This window comes from Hylobates moloch, unplaced genomic scaffold (genome assembly GCF_009828535.3).
Source record: "Hylobates moloch isolate HMO894 unplaced genomic scaffold, HMol_V3 SCAFFOLD_10, whole genome shotgun sequence".
Taxonomy (NCBI): Eukaryota; Metazoa; Chordata; class Mammalia; order Primates; family Hylobatidae; genus Hylobates; species Hylobates moloch.
Window position 1 is genome coordinate 42,055,450 of NW_026652285.1, and position 3,882 is coordinate 42,059,331.

Genomic DNA, 3,882 nt, shown 5'->3' on the forward strand with positions numbered 1-3,882 from the left:
CCAGCTCTGGGCTCAGGGAGACTGACCCCTGCCAACATGACTCTCTCTGGAGCCACATCACCCAGATGGGGCCTTGTGTGCCCAAGCTACTGGTAGGACCTGTCAGTCCCGCTGAGATTCCTAGTGGCCTCTGGGAAAAGCAGGGTCTGTCCTTGAGCCACAGGCTTTCTCACCCCTCAGCCACTGAACACAGCCACCCTGGACAGCTGACCTGACACAAGATGAAGGGGCAAAGGGACACAGAAGAAGAGCAGAGACCCCTATCTCTCAGGTGACCACTGGAAAACCCGCTCCTGCCCGCAAAGGGGGAGCCAGAAGAAGGGAGGAAGGGGCCTGAGCGGGGGAGGGTCACAGAGGCTGTCCCTGCAGCACTGGAAGCCTGGTTTTCCAGAATGACCGCTGCCTGCCCTGGGCCCCCAGACAGCTCCTCTGGATCTGCCCACTGTACAGCCACTGCCGCTCCATCCACAGTGGACTCTGGGTAGCGAAGTCGGTGGGCACATGGTGGCACACTTGGGAAGTCCTTGTCGTTTGCAACACACAAGGCTGTACCTGTGACCCAGACAAGCCCTGGCCTGCCCCGCCTCACAGCCCTGCTCCCGAACAGGACTCTTCACACCCCGGGAGGTTCTGGTGAGGCTTGTGGCAAAGCCTGGATGTCTCTCTGACTCTCGGACTTCCAGACCTGAAGCCCAGAGTGCCCTGCATCGATGGGTGCCCAGAGGTCCTGCCTACTACCTCCCTAGGGCCCCAGGCAAGCAGAGCCGCATCTGTGTTGGGAGGTGAGGGTGCGTGGGCTCTGGGGGTGGGGGCAGAGGCAATGGCCAGTCTGTCCTGGGCTGGGTGTATGTGAAGACAGAGCAGACAGCCTGCCGGGACGTGAACACAGGATGGGGTCTGGGCACTGTGCCCTCCGGCTTGGACAGCAGAGGCCTGGGGCTGTGGTCGGGGGTTGCTCTCCTGCGCCAGCCTGGCCCTCCTGGACACTCGCCCAGCAGATCAGGCAGATGGTGCCATTGTTGCTGCAGGGAGAAGGGTCCAGGTTTATCATGCACTTGGGGTCCAGCCTGGCCACCAAGCCCTGGAGCATGCTGGGGATGCTCTGCCACTGGTCGTCCTCATGCCTGTGCTTCTGGGTGCATACCACCAGGGCCTTGAGGAGGCAGCATGGTGACCACATTGGATACACATGGCCCAGGGCTGGCCAGCTGCCCTCTGCAAAGCCCAGCCCAGCTGGATGTACGTGATGAGTGGGTCATGGATGGCAGTCATGGCTGGAGTGAATGTGCGGTACAGGGAATGGTTGAAGAGGGTGAGTGGATGTTGGCCAGGACAGCATCCAGGAGCTGCTGGCATAGGTACTGCTGTTTGGTTGGCGGCACCAGGGGCAGTGGGCTGGAGGTAGGATGGGCACGGTCAGAAGCCCGGGACCTGAGGGTTCTCCGTTTAGGGGGCCTTCCCACCCCAGGCCAGTCCTCACTCACAGCCAGATTCCCAAGGCCTCTCTCACAGCCTCCACCCTTGTGCAGACAATGTTGGCCGATCCTGGGTATAATCCCCACCCCCACAGCCTTGTCCTCCCCAGAGTCCCTGCCCCCTGTGACCCATGGGGGCCGCAGACAGAGGGTGACTTCTCCCATGTTCCCACCCAGCACAGCAAACCTGGCCTGGAAGAGGCCTGGTGGGCAGGGTCTCAGGTCAGGCCCAGCCCCCACCCAGCCTGACCGTGAAGGCCCCTCCAGTGGTGCTCCCAGGAGCTCTTGGGGGAGCCCCAGTTCCCCCAGGGGTCCCCAGCATCCCACTCACCACCGCCATGTCATTCTTGAGTTTCTCCAGGGTGATGTCACACTTTGGCAAGGTCTTCAGGGGACCTGCAGAGATAGGGGACTTGGGTTGAGCTCCGTGCTGGAGGGCTGGGAGACATGGCAGGTCTCAGGCTCGGATCTGGGATCCCAACCACTGCCACTGGGCCTCGGCCCTCAGAAACCTCTGCAGGAGCTCCCTTCAGCTGACCAGCTGTTCCCAGACCCAGAGTCTAGGCAGGCGGCCCTCACCCCCAGGAGTGCCCATCCCTGTTGGCAGTGAGGCAATGGGTCAAGAGAAGGGACCGCGGCCCTGACCAGGCTGGGAATGCCTCAGTTGCACCTAGGCCAGTCCCTGTCCTGCTCAGTCCTATAATCCTAATGAAGAATCAACTCAAGAAGGCCTGGAAGACCACGCAATAGTGACTAGCATTCTATCTGGACAAGCAGAACAGAGAGACACTTCTAGCTGGGGGTGGGGGGACAGCCTGAGTTTAGAGGGAGGTATAGGTCAATGCCCATGCAGTTTTGAGGTGCTGCCCGAGCTCACAGCAGCCCGTGGCCGGTGGCCCTGCCTTCCACCTGCTTCTCACCAGCACCGTCTTGTTTCATTTTCATGACAGCACACGTGGGCTGCAAATGGGGTAACTGAGATGCAGTCACCTGCCCATGGTCACCGGGAAGTCAGGGCAGAGCTCCAGGTCATGCTCAGGCCCATCACAGCCAGCTGATGGTCAGGCCACTGCAAGCTGGGCCACCAACTACTGGCTGGATGAGACCTGGCTGTGATGGGCCAGCATGAGGGCCACAGCAGTGGTCAGGAGTAGGGCAAAGGCTGGGCACTGGCCAAGATGAAGCCTGGGCTCGAAGCCCCAGCACACACCAGAGTGGAGACTTAGAGGCCTCTGTCCAGTGCCCAAAGAGCTGCCTGGGGCCTTTGACAAACCCACATCATCACCAAATGCCCATCCATGGCTGGATGACCCAGGCCCTTGTGGACCCTACGTTGGCTGTGGGCAAAACTCACTACTTGGAGAGGTCTGTCACGATGTCCAGAAGGCTCTTCATCTTGCTCAGGCCCTTTTTTCTGTCTGGGACAGCAGAGGGGACCCTAAGACATGAGCCCGGTGGCATTCCCAGGGCGCTGGCCCCCACCCTGGCCACAGCCAACCTTCGTTCTTCTCGATCTTGTTGACCACGCGGTGCAGGGGCTTGATGCGCTTGGACAGCTGCTTCAGCGTGTCCCGGTACAGCTGCTCCTCGCCCAGCTGGAGCCAGCTGGACTCATGACAGAGCTGGGGTCACTGCAGGACTATGGGCAGGTGAGGCCACAGCCCTAGACCCTCAGGTGGGGAGCTTGGGCTCTGAGGGCCCCAGAGCTCGCACGAATGGTACGACCCGAGGTCTTGTAAAGGTGAGGGGTGACCTAGCACCTCAACCCGCCAGGCTGTGTACATCTCACACGATGGAGCTGTGGGTCCCATGCCCGGCTTACCAGGTGTGTGTAAAGGCCTAGGGGAGGGGACACTGGAGTTCTGTGGGGTTTGTGCTGTTTCTGGGTGCTGGGAAGGCTGCGGTGTGGGGCTGGGCAGGAAGCTACAGGGGACGGGGCAGGGCTGGAACTGCAGCCAAGCGGGAGAAACATGGGAGCTGGGCCCAGGCAGGGCAGCCACCAAACTCACTCTGCAACAAACCACAGTGGTGACCACTCCCCATCCTCCTTCCCAGGCCAGCTGAGCGGGGACCTCACCTGAAACAAAGGGTGGGAAAACTGGCAAGACCAGCACCAGAGCACAGGCTCTGCATGGGCCAAGAGCACAAACAGCTGGTGTCCTGCTTCTGGAAGGTGGTGGGATGGCAGCGAGACTGCAGAGCGGACACTTCCTTCAGCCAGAAACCTCACGAGCACACCAGCTGGGTCTGCACCAGCTGAACACACTGGCTGTTCCATGGCTGCTCACTTTCCAAATACCAAGAAATGGAAAGAAAAGGGAAGTTTGGCCTGGCACAGTGGCTCATGCTTGTAATCCCAGCACTTTGGGAGGCTGAGACAGGTGGATCAGTTGAGGTCAGGAGTTAA

General features: G+C 60.6%; 1 pseudogene; it reads right to left on the reverse strand.

Annotated features, from left to right (window-relative positions):
* Positions 1-348: 348 nt before the first annotated feature.
* On the reverse strand, positions 349-3,630 carry LOC131384481 (uncharacterized; annotated as a pseudogene).
* Positions 3,631-3,882: the final 252 nt, after the last annotated feature.